The sequence below is a fragment of the Cavia porcellus genome, unplaced genomic scaffold (genome assembly GCF_034190915.1).
Source record: "Cavia porcellus strain 051 isolate PalLab524CR breed Dunkin Hartley unplaced genomic scaffold, mCavPor4.1 scaffold_35, whole genome shotgun sequence".
NCBI lineage: Eukaryota > Metazoa > Chordata > Mammalia > Rodentia > Caviidae > Cavia > Cavia porcellus.
This window is the reverse complement of record NW_026947518.1, coordinates 6281595-6296255: the sequence shown is the minus strand read 5'-3', so window position 1 is coordinate 6296255 and position 14661 is coordinate 6281595.

The window sequence follows — 14661 nt, the reverse complement described above, 5'->3', positions numbered from 1 at the left end:
ATAACCCTAACCCTAAACAGAACCATAAATCTAAACTTTAACCCCAAACCTAACCCTAACCCTAAGGCTAACCCTTCCCCTAACACCAATCCAAAACTCTAACCCTAAACCTAACACTAACTCTAACCCTAACCCTAAGCCTACCCAACCCTAACACTAACCCTAAATCTAACACTAAACCAAAAGCAAACCTCTAAACATAACCCTAATCCTAACCATAACCTTAAACCTAATACTAAACTCAATCCATAACCCTAACTGTAACCCTAAACACAAACCTGAACCTAAGCTTTAAACCTAACACTAACCCAAACTCTAACCATAACCTCTAAGCCTAACCCTAACCCTAAACCTAACTCTAATTCTAACCCTAAACCAAATGCTAAACTCTAATCATAACCCTAACCTTAACACTAACACTAAACCGATCTTCTAACCCTAACACTAAGCATAAACCTAAACCTAAACCTAAACCTAAACCTAAACCTAAACCTAAACCTAACCCTAATCCTAACCCTAAACCTTAACCCTAACCCCAACATATACCTAACTCTAAACCGAACCCTAAACCGAACCCTAAAACTAACCCTAACCCTATCACTAACAACTAACCCCTAACCCTAACCCAACCCTCACACTAAAACTAACCCTAAACCTAACCCTAACCCTAACCCTAACCCTAACCCTAACCCTAACCTTAATCCAAACCCTAAACTCTAACAGTAACCCTAACGTTAACCCTAACTGGAATGCTGAACTTAAGCTTTAACCCTAAAGCTAACTAAAATCATAAAAATCACCATAACCAAAACCTCTAAGCCTAACCCTAACCCTAACCCTAACACTAACTCTAACGCTAAACTAAACGCTAGCTTCTAACCATAACCCTAATCCTAACACTAACACTAACATTAAAAGTAATTTCTTACCCTAACACTAGCCCTAAACCTAAAGATAAACCTAACCCAAAGCCTAACTCTAAAACTAAACCCTAACCCTAACCCTAACAATATCTGTAACCCAAACCCTAACCCTAAACCGAACCATAAAACTAACCCTAACCCTAACCCTATCGCTAACACCTAACCCCTAACCCTTACCTTAACCCTAACTCTAAACCTAACCCTATCCCTACCACTAAGCCTAGCCCTAAACCTAGTCATAACACTATCACTAACACTTATGGTAAAGCGAAGCCTAACCTTTACACTCTCCCTAACAACTAACCCCTAACCCTAACCCTAGCACTAACCGCATTCCTAAATGTTACCATATCCCTAACGCAATGCCTTACCCTAACTTCTAATCCCAACCCTAACCATAACCATAACCCTAAACCAGACCTAACATTAACCCCTTATCCTAACCCTAACCCTAAACCTAACATAACCCTAACCCAAATTCTAACCCTAAACCTAACCCTAATACGTACATCTAACCCTAAGCCTAACTCTAACACTTACCCTAACCCTAAACCTATCCCTAACCCTAGCCTCTAACACTAACCCTAAACCTAAACCCATCCCTAACCCTAAAACTAAACCTAACACTAAACCTAAATTCTAACCCTAACCCTCACCCTAAAACTCAACATAACCTTAAACCTAACCATAACATTAACCCAAACACTAACCCTAACCATAAACTCTAACCCTAACCCTAACCCTAACCCTAACCCTAACCCGAAAAGGAACACTAACACTAACACTAACACTAACACTAACCCATAACACTATCCCTTACACCTAACCCCTAAATCTAAGCCAAACCCTTACCATAAACCTAACACTAAATCTAAGGCAAACCCTAAGCCGAACCCTAACCCTAACCCTAACGCTAACCTAATTGTAATCCTAACACTAACCATAACCATAAGCCTAACCCTAACCCTAAACCTAACTCTAAACCTAACCGTAACCATCACACTAACTGTAACACTAACCCTAACACTAACACTAACATCTAAAACTAACCCAAACCCTAACTGTAACCCTAACCCTAAAACTAACCAGTAACTCTAATCCGAACACTTACCATAACCCTAAAACTAACCCTAACCCTAATGTTAACACTAAACCTGAACTTAAGCTTTAATCCTCACCCTAACCCTAAAACTAACTCTAACCATAACATTTAAGCCTAACACTAACCCTAACACTAACCCTAGCTCTAAGCCTAAACCAAAAACTAACCTCTAACCATAACCATAACCTTAACCATAACCTTAAACGTAATCCTAAACTCTAACAGTAACCCTTACGGTAAACCTAAATGTAAACCTCAACCTAAGCATTAACCCTAACCCTAATCCTAATCATAACCATAAATTCTAAGCCTAACCCTAACCCTAAACCTAACCCTAACTCAAACCCTAAACCAAAGGTGACCTTCAAAGCATAACCCTAACCCAAACCCTAACCCTAACACTTAACCAATCTTTTAACCCTAACACTAACCCTAAACCTAAACCTAACCCTAACACTAAACCTATCTTCTAACCCTAATACTAATCCTAACCCTAAACCTAAAACAAACAATAACCGTAACCCTAAAACCAACACTATCCTTAACACTAACGCTAAACCTAAAAAGAACCCTAACCCTAACACTAACCCTATCGCTAACACCTAACCCCTAAACATAAACCTAACCCTAACTTTACAAATAACCGTAAACCTAACCCTAAACCTGACCCTAACCCTAACTCTAACCCTAAACCTAATCTTAGCCCTAACCCTAACCGAAACCCAAAGCCTAACACTAACCCTCTCCCTAACTGTGAGCCCTAACCTTAATCATAACGCTAACACTAAGTCTAACCGTAACTCTAACCCTAACACTACACTTAACACTAAACCAAACTATAAACCTAAAACTTAACCCTAAACTTAACCCTAACACTAAGCCTAACCCTTACTCTAAAACTAACTCTAAACTCTAACCTTAACACTGAACCTAACCATAACTCTTAACTCTAACCCAAACCCTAACCCTAATCCTAAACCTAATGCTAACCTCTAACCATAACCATAACTCTAACTCTAACCGTAACCCTAATGCTAACCCTAACCATAACCATAACCCTAACCTTAACTGTAACCCTAACCCTAACCCTAAAACTAACCACTAACCTTAATCTTAACCCTTAGCATATCCCTAACCCAATCCTACCCCTAACCCTAACCCTCAACTAAGCTTTAACCATAACCATAACCATAACCATAACCATAACCATAACCATAACCTCTAATCCTAAAACTAACACTAACACTTACCCTAACTCTAACACTAAACCAAAAGCTAACCTCTAACCATAACCCTAATCCTAAACCTAACCCTAAAACTAACTTCTAACCTTAACACTAATCCTAACCCTAAACCTAAACATAACACTAAGCCGAACCCTAACCCTAAACCGAACCATAAACCTAACCCTAACCCTAACACTATCACTAACACATAACCCCTAACACTAACCCTAACCCTCAATCTAAAACTAACCCTAACCCTCAATCTAAAACTAACGCTAAACCTAATCCTAAACCTAACCATAAGCCTAACCCTAAACCTATTCGTAACACTAACCCTAACTGTAAACTGAAACCTAACATTTACACTCTCCCTAAAACCTAACCACCAACCCTAACTGTAACACTAACCCTAAACCTAAACTTAACCATATCCCTAACCCTCCACCTAACCCTAACTTCTAATCCTAACCCTAACCCTAAACATAACCATAACCCTAATCCAGACCTAACATTAATCCCTTACCCTAAACCTAACCCTAACACTTAAACTAACCCTAAGCCTGACTGTAATACCTATCCCTATCCCTAACCTAACCTGGCATAACCCTAACCCTGACTCTAACCCTAACCCTAACACTAACCCTAACCCATACATCTACCGCTAACCCTAATCCTAAACCTAACCCTAACACTAAACCTAACCTCTAACACTAACGCTAACCCTAAACCTATTCCTAAACCTAACTTCTAACACTTACCTTCACCCTAAACCTCAACCTAACCCTAACACTAACCATAAAACTAACCCAAACCATAGCCCTAACCCTAAAGTCTAACCCTAACTCTAACCCTAACGCTAACCCTAGCAATAACACTAACCCTAACCCATAACACTATCCCAAACACCTAACCACTAAACCTAACCCTAACCCTAAACTAAATCTAACCCTAAGCGTAACGATAACCTAATTGTAACCCTAAAACTAACCATAACCCTAAGCCTAACACAAACCCTAACACTAACTCTAAATCTAACCGTAACCCTCACACTAACCTTAACCCTAACGGTAACACTAACACTAACATCGAAACCTAACCCTTAGCCTATCTGTAACCCTAACCCTAAAACTAACAACTAACTGTAATGCTAAGCCTTAGCGTATCCCTAACCCTTATGCTAATCCTAGTCCTAACCCTGATCTTAAGATTTAACCCTGCCCCTAACCCTAACCATAACTTCTAAGCATAACACTAACCCTAACACTAACCCTAACTCTAACCCAAAACAAAAGCTAACCTCTAACCCTAACCCTAACTCCAACCCTAACCATAACATTAAATCTAATCCTGAACTCCAACTGTAACCCTAACCATAACACTAAACGTAAACCTGAGCCTAAGTTTTAACCCTAACACAAACCCATACCCTAACCATACCCTCTAAGCCTAACAATAACCGTAAACCTAACCCTAACTCTAACCCTAAACCAAACGCTAACCTCTAACCATAACCCTAACCCTAAACCTAACCCTAACACTAAATCTATCTTCTAAACCTAACACTAACCCTAAAACTGAACCTAAACCTAAACCTACCTATAACCCTAACCCTAAACCCTACCCCTCACCCTAACACTATCCCTAACACTAACCCTAACCATAAACCGAACCCTAAAAGTAACACTAACTCCAACCCAATTGCTAAAAACTAACCCCTAATGCTAACCCTAACCCTAACTCTAAAACTAACCCTAAACCAACCCTAACCCTAACTCTAACCCTAAACCTAATATTAAACCTAACTCTAACCCTAAATCTAATCCTAACCCTAAACTTAAGCAAAACCCAAAGCCTAAACCTAACTCTCTCCCTAACACCTAACTGCTAACCCTAACCTTAATAATAGCCCTAACACTAAGCATAGCCCTAACCCTAACACTAACCTTAAACCTAAACCTAACTATAACCCTAAATTTAACCCTAAACCTAACCCTAACACTAAACCTAACTTTACCCAAACACTAACCAAAAACTCTAACCATGACACTAAAACTAAGCATAACCGTTAACTCTAACCCAACCCTAAACCTAAGCCTAAAACTAAGCTAACCTCTAACCATAACCGTAATGCTAACTCTAACCATAACCCTAACCCTAACCTAAACCTAACCCTAACCCTAAGGCTAACCTAATTGTAACACTAACACTAACCATAAACCTAAACCTAACTTAAACCATAACCCTAACTCTAAAACTAACCTTCACACTAAGCCCTAACACTAAACCTAACACTAACCTCTAAACCTAACCCTAACGCTTACCCTAAACATAACCCTAACCCTAAAACTAAGCATTAACCCTAATCCTAACCCTTAGCATATCCTTAACCGAACCCTACCATTAACACTAACCCTCAAACTAAGCTTTAACCATAACCGAAACCTTAACCATAACCATAACCTGCAAACCTAACACTAAACCTAACACTAAACCTAACTCTAACCCTAACCCTAACCCTAACCATAACCATAACCCTATCCTAACCTAACCCTAAACCTAACCCTCAAACTAAGCTTTAAACATAACTGTGACCCTAACCATAACCATAACCTCTAAACTTACACTAACCTTAACACTAAAAATGACTCTAACAATAAACCAAAAAATAACCTCTAAACCTAACCCTAACCTTAATTCTAACCCTAAACTCTACACCAAACCCTAACCCTAACTCTAACCCTAAACCAAATGCTAACACTAACTCTATCCCTAACCCTAACACTAACACTAACCCTAACCCTAAACCTAAGCTTTAAACCTAACCCTAACCCAAACTAAATGCTAACCGCTAACTCTAACCCAAACCCTAACCCTGAACTCTTAACGTAACATTAACCCTAACACTAAACCTATCACTAACATGTAACCCTAACCCTAAACCTAAACCTAAACCAAACCCTAACCTAAACGTAACTCTAAACCTAAACGTAATCCGAAGCCTAACGTTAACCCTAACCCTCACCCTAGCACTATCTCTAACACTCACCTTAACACTAAACCTAACGTGAACCTCTAACCATTACCGTAACCCAACTGTAACTGTAACCCTAACCCAAACCCTAACCCTGACACTAACCCTAACCCATAACCCTATCCCTAACACCTAACCCCTAACCCTAACGCTAACACTAACCCTAACACTAAACTGAATGCAAACCCTAAACCTAAACCTAACCCTAACTATAACACTAACCTAATTGTAACTCTAACCCTAACAATAACCCTAGAGCTAACCCTAACCATAATGCTAACTCTAACCCTAACCCTCACACTAACCCTAACAATAATCCTAACACTAAACTCCAAACCTAACCCTAATCCTAACCGTAAATGTAAACCTAAAATTAACCACTAAACCTAATCCTAAACCTTAGCATATACCTAATCGAACCCTATCACCAAACCTAACCCTCAACGTAAGCTTTAACCTTAAACGTAACCATAACTATAACCATAACCTCTAAGCCTAATACTAGCCCTAACAGTAACCCTAACTCTAACACTAAGCCAAAAGCTATCTTCTAGCCATTACCCTAACACTAACACTATTGTTAATCCTATCCCTAAACTCTAACAGTAACCCTAACCTTAACCCTAACTGTAAACCTTAACTTAAGCTTTAAACCTAACCCTAACCATAAACCTAACCCTAACTATAACCTCTAAGCCTAACCCTAACCCTAACCCTAAGTCTAACCCTTAACCAAATGCTAAGCTCTAACCATAACCCTAACCCTAGAACAAACCCTAACACTATCACTAACCCTAACCCTAACCGTAAACCAAACCCTAAACCTAACACTAACCCTAACCCAATTGCTAACACCTAACCATTAATGCTAACCCTAACCCTAACACAAACACTAACCCTAAACCTAACCCTAACCCTAATACTAACCCTAACTCTAACCATAAACCTAATCATAACCCTAACCTTAAGCAAAACCCAAAGCTTAACCCTAACCCTCTCCCTAACACCTAACTGCTAACCCTAACCTTAATCATAGACCTAACACTAAGCATAACCCTAAACCTAACCCTGACACTAAACCTAACCCTAAACTGAACTAAAACCCTAAATTTAATGCCAAAACTAACCCTAACACTAAACCTAACCTTTACCCAAACTCTAACCCAAAACCTTAACCATAATACTAAACCTAACCATAACCTTTAACTCTAACCCAAAACCTAACCCTAAACTTAAAACTAACACTAACCTCTAACCATAACCGTAACCTTAACTCTTAACTGTAACCCTAACCTAACCTAACCCTAAACCTAAACTAACCCTAACCCTAACTCTAACGCTAACCTAAATGTAACCCTAGCACTAACCATAACCCTAAGCCTAACCTTAACCATAACAATAACTCTAACCATAACCCTAACCCTCACACTAAACCCTAACCCTAACCCTAAACCTAACGCTAACATCTAAACCTAATCCTAACCCTTACACTAAACATAACCCTAACCCTAAAACTAAACACTAACCATAATCCTAACTCTTAGCATATCCCTAACTGAACCCTACCCCTAAAACTAACCCTCAATCTAAGCTTTAACCCTAACCGTAACCGTAACCATAACAATAACCTCTAAGCCTATCACTAACCCTAACTCTAAACCTAAACCAAAAGCTAACTTCTAACCCTAAACCTAACACTAACGCTAACCTTAATCCTAATCCTAAACTCTAAGCCTAACCCTAACCCTAACTCTAACCCTAAACCAAACGCTAACCTGTAACCATAACCCTAACCCTAACACTAACCCTAATTTAACCCTAAACAAAAAGCTAACCTCTAACACTAAACCTAACCCTAACCCTTGCCTTAATCCTAAACCTAAACTCTAAGCCTAACCCTAACCCTAACTCTAACCCTAAACCAAACGCTAACCTCTACCCATAACCCTAACACTAACACTAACACTAACACTAACACTAACTTCTAAACCTAACACTAACACTAAAACTAAAACTAAACATAACCCTAACCCTAACCCTAACACTAAACCCTAACCATAACCCTAATAATATCCCTAACTGTAACCCTAAATCTACCCCTAACCTTATCGCTAACACCTAAAACCTAACCCTAATCCTATCCCAAACTTTAAAACTAACCTTAAACCTAACATTTACCTTAACACTAAGCCTAACCCTAAAACTAATCAGAACACTAACACTAACGGAAAACTGAATCCCAACCTGTACACTCTCCCTAACACGTAATACCTAACCGTAACCCTAACACTAACCCTAACCCTCAAGCTAACCATATCACTAACCCTACCCCTAAACCTAACTTCTAAAAGTAACCCTAACCCTAACCATAACATTAACCCTAAACCTAGATCTAACATTAATCCCTTACCCTAAACCGAACCCAAACACTTAAACTAACCCTAAGCCTCACTGTAATAACTAACCCAAACCCTAACCCAAACCCTAGCATAACCCTAATCCTAACTGTAACCCTAACCCTAACCCTAACCCTAACCCTAACCCTAACCCATACAGCTAACCCTGACACTAAACTTAAACCTATCCTTAACCCTAACACTAACACTACACTCTAACACTAATGCTACCCCTAAACCTATCCCTAAATCTAACCCTAAACCTATCACTAACCCTAACTTCTAACACTAATCTCACCCTAAACCTCAATCTAACCCTAACCCTAACCATAACGCTAACCCAAACCATAACCCTAAAACTTAACTCTAACCCTAACCCTAACCCTAAACCTAACAATAACACTAACCCTAACTCATAACACTATCCCTAACACCTAACACCTAAATCTAAACGTAAACCTAACCCTAACCCTGACCCTAATCCTAACGCTAACCTAATTGTAAACATAACACTAACCACAACCCTAAGCCTAACACTAACCTTAACCATAACTCTAAACCTAACCGGAACCCTCACACTAACCCTAACCCTAACCCTAACACTAACACTAACACTAACACTAACACTAACACTAACATCTAATCCTAACCATAACACTAACCGTAACCCTAACCTAAAACTAAGCACTAACCCTAATGCTTACCCTTACCATGTCCCTAACCCTAAACCTAATCCTAACCTTAACCCTGACCCTAAGTTTTAACCCTAACCCTAACCTTAAACCTAACCCTAACCATAACATCTAAGCCCCACCCCACCCTAACAATAACCCTAACTCTAACCCTAAACCAAAAGCTAACCTCTAAACATAACACTAATCCTAACCATAACCTTAAACCTAATACTAAACTCTAAACATAACCCTAATTGTAACCCTAAACACAAGCCTGAACCTAACCTTTAACCCTAACCCTAACCCTAACCCTAACCCTAACCCTAACCCTAAGCACATGCTAAACTCTAATCATAACCCTAACCCTAACCCTAACCCTAAACCTAAACCTAACCCTAACACTAAAACTATATTCTAACCCTAACACTAACCCTAAACCTAAACCTAAACCTAACCCTAACCCTAACCTTAAATGCTAACCATAACCGTAACACTATCCCTAACCCAAACTCTAAACCTAAACATAACCCTAACCATAACCCTATCACTAACACTTAACTCCTATCCCTAACCTTAAACCTAACTCTAAAACTAACACTAAAACTAAACCTAACCCTAACCCTAAACCTAACTGTAACCGAAACCCTAACCGTAACACAAAGATTAAGCGTAACATTCTCCCTAACACCAAACATCTAAACCTAAACTTAATCATAACCATAACACTAAGCGTAAACCTAACACTAACCCTAACAATAACCCTAACCCTAAACTGAAATATAACCCTAAATTCTAACCTTAAACCTAACCCTAACCCTAAACCTAACCGTAACCCTAAACCTAACTCTTACACTAAAACTAACCCTAAACTCTAACCGTAACCTTAACCGTAAACCTAAACTTTAACTCTAACCCAAACCCTAACCCTAACACTAACACTAACCTAAACCTAACACTAACCTCTAACCATAACCGGAACCCTAACCCTAACCTGTAAACCTAACAGTAAACCTAACCCTAAATTCTAATAAAAACCCTAAATATAAACCTGTCCATAAACCTAAACCTAACCAGTAACCCTAACCTAACATTAAAACTAACCATAACACTTACCGTATCCCTAACACCTAACCCCTAAACCTAAAACTAACCCAAATTTCTAATCCTAACCCTAACCCTAAAGCTAACGCTGATGGAACACTAATCCTAACATCTCACACTAACCCTAACCCTAAACCTATCCCTAACCTTAACCCTAAACCTAACACTAACCCTATCCCTAAACCTAACACTAACCCTAACACTAAACCTAAGCTTTAACACTAAACATAAACATCATCCTAAAAATAACATATCAGCCTAACCGTAATCCTAAACCTAACCACAAACTCTATCACTAAACCTAACGCTTACATCTAACCGTAACCCTAACCCTAACCCTAACTCTAAACCTAACACTAACCCTAATCCTACACTTAACCTTAACCCTAAACCTAAGGTTTAACCCTAAACGTAACCCAAACGTAAAGCTAACCACTAACCCTAACCCTAACCCTAACCCTAACCGTAAACTCTAACCATAACACTAACCCTATCCCTAAACATATCCCTAACATCTAACCCTAACCCTAAGACTAACCTTAACCCTTACCCTAACTCTAAACCTAACCTAAACGTAACTCTAACCCTAACCATAACCAGAAGCCATAACTGTAACCCTAACCCTAAACCTAACCCTAACACTAACCCTAAGCCCTAACCATAAACTTAACACTATCCCTAACGGCAACCCTAACGGTAAACTTAATCCTAATTGTAACGCTAACCCTAACTCTAACACTAACCTAACCCTAACACTAAACCTAACCCTAACACTGACACTAAACCTAAGCATAACCCTAAGCCTAAGCCTAACCCGAAACCTAATCCTAACACTAACCCTAACCATAACCCGAAGCCTAAACGTAACCCTCTCCCTAACACTTAACACCTAACCCTAACACTAACCCTAAACCTAAACATACCATATCCCAAATCCTACCTCTAACCGTAACTTCTAATCCTAACACTAATCCTAACCATAACCATAACCATAACCACAACCTTAACCCAGACCTAACAATAATCCCTTAATCTAACCCTAAACCTACCACTTAAACTGTCAATAAGCCTGACTGTAATACCTAAAACTAACCCTAACCCTAGCATAATCCTAATCCTAAACCTAAACCTAACTCTAACCCATACATCTAACCCTAAAACTAACCCTAGCCCTAAACCAATCCCTAACCATAACCTCTAATGCTAACCCTAAACCTAAACTATCCCTAACTCTAACCCTAAAGCTAGCACTAAACCTTACTTCTAACCCTAACCCTAACCCTAAACTTAAACCTCAACCTAACCCTAAACTTAACCTTAACACTAAACGTAATCCTAAATCTAACCTAAATGCTAACCCTAACCATAATTCTAACTCTAGCCCTAAGCCTAACCCTAACCCTAACACTTACACTAACCCTAATCTACAACCTTATCCCTAACACCAAACCCCTAAACCTAAGCCTAACCCTAATCCTAACCCTAACACTAAATCTAACTCAAACTCTAAACCTAACCCTAACCCTATCACTAACACCTAACCCCTAAACTTAAACCTAACCCTAACTCTAAAATTAACCCAAAACAAAACCCTAACCCTAACCTTAAACCTAAACTTAATCATAACCCTAACGCTAACCGTAATCCAAAACCTAATCATAACCCTCTCCCTAACACCTAACTCCTAACCATAACTTTAATCATAACCCTAATATTAAGTGTAACACTAACCCTAAATCTAAACTGAACCATAACACTTAACTCTAACCCTAAACCAAACCCTAAACCTAACCCTAACCCTAAACCTAACCCTTACACTAACACTAACCCTAAACTCTAACTGTAACCCTCACCTTAACCATTAACTCTAACCCAAACCCTAACCCTAAGACTAATGCTAACCTTTAACCATAACCGTTACCCTAATCCTAACCCTAACCCTAACACTTACATTAATCCTTACCCATAACCCTATCCCTTAAAACCTAACCCCTAAACCTAACCCTAACTCAAACCCTAACAATAACACTAAATCGAACGCCAACTCTAACCCTAACTCTAACCCTAAACCTAATCCTAACACTAATACTAACCTCTAAACCTACCCCTAACTCTAACTGCACCCTAACCCTAAAACAAATCACTAAACCTAATCCTAACCCTTAGCATATCCCTAACCCTAACCCTAAACATAACACTAACCCTGAATGTACGTTCATAAACCTAACCCTAACCCTAATCATAACCTCTAAGGCTAACACTAACCCTAACCCTAACCCTAAGGCTAACACTAACCCTAATATATACCTCTAACCCTAAACCTAACCCTAAACCTAACACTAACCCTAACCTTTATACTAACCCTAACCAATAACACTAAGCCTATCCCTAAATCTATCCCTAACCCTAAACCTAAACCTAACACAAAACCGAACTGGTAACCCTAACCCTAACACTAAGCCTAAATTCTAACCATAAAATTAACCCTAACCCTAAACCTATCCCTAACATCTAACCCTAACTCTAACCCTAACCCAAACCCTAACCCTAACCGTAACCCGCAGACTAACTGTAATCCTAACCCTAACGCTAACACTATAACATAACCCTAAACGTAACACTATCCCTAACTTTAAACCTAACCCTATCCCTACCCTAACCCTAACCCTATCCCTAAAACCTAACCCCTAACCCTAAAGCTAAACCTAACCCTAAAAAAACACTGAGCCTAACCCTAACTGTAACAATAACCGTAAGCCTAACACTAAACCTAATTGTAACCCTAAACCTAGACGTAACCCGAAGCCTAACCATAACCCTAACCCTAACTCTAACCCTAAAAATAACACTACACCCTAACCCTAAAACTAAAATTAACCCTAAGCCTGAACTTAAACCTAACCCTAACCCTAAACCTAAACCTAACTCTTACACTAATACTTATCCTAAACTCTAACCGTAACCCTAAACGTAACCCTAATCTTTAACTCTAACCCAAACCCTAACCCTAACCCTAACACTAACACTAACCCTAAACCTAACGCTAATCTCTAACCATAACCGTAACCCTAACCTTAACCTTAACAACTAACACTAACCCTAACACTTAGCATATCCCTTACATAACACAAACCCTAAATTAACCTAAGCTTTAAACCTAACCCCAACCCTAAACCTAACCATAACCTCTACGCCTAACACTAACCCTAACACTAAGCCTAACTCTAACCATAAAACAAAAGCTAACCTCTAACCATAACCCTACTCCTAACCCTAAAATTAAACCTAATGCTAAACTCTAACCCTAACCCTAACCCTAACCGTAATCCTGAACTTAAGCTTAACCCTAACCCTAACCCTAACCCTAACTACCATAACACTATCCCTAAAACTAACCCTGCCCCTAAAGCTAAACCTAACCCTTACATCTAACCCTACACTAACCCTGACTGTAAGCACAACCCTAACCTTAAATCTAACCTTTATCACTAACCCTAACCATAAACCTACCATAACCCTAACCCTAAACGTAACCCTAACCCTAACCCATACCTCTAACACTAACCCTAACCCTAACCCTAAACTTAACCCTAACCCTAAACCTAACCTTAACCCTAACCCTAACCCTAATCCGTAAATCTAACCCTTAAACTAACCCTAACCTTAACCCTAAACCTAACTCTAAACCTAAAACTAACCTCTAACACTAACACTAACTCTAACAATACCCTTAACACTAAACCAAACTTCTAACCCTAACCTTAATCTTAACCTTTAACTCTAACCCTGACCATAACCCTAACCTTAACTCTAATCCTAATATTAACACTAACCTCTAACCATAAGCCCAAACCTACTCCTAACCTTAACGCTAACACTCAACACCTAACCCTAACCCTAAACCTAATCCTAACCCTAAACCTAACCCTAAATTCTAATTCTAACACTACCCCGAACCCTAACACTAACCCTAACCCTAAACCTAAACCTGAAACTAACCTTAAACCTAATTCTAACCCTAAGCCTAAACCTAACCCGAAGCCTAACACTAACCCTAACACTAACCCTAACAGGAACACTAACCTCTAAACTTAACACTAACGTTAACCGTAATCCTAACCCTAAACTTAACCACAAACCCTAACCCTAACCCTAACACTGTCCCTAACCCTAACCCTAACCCTAAACCTAACACTAAACCTAACACT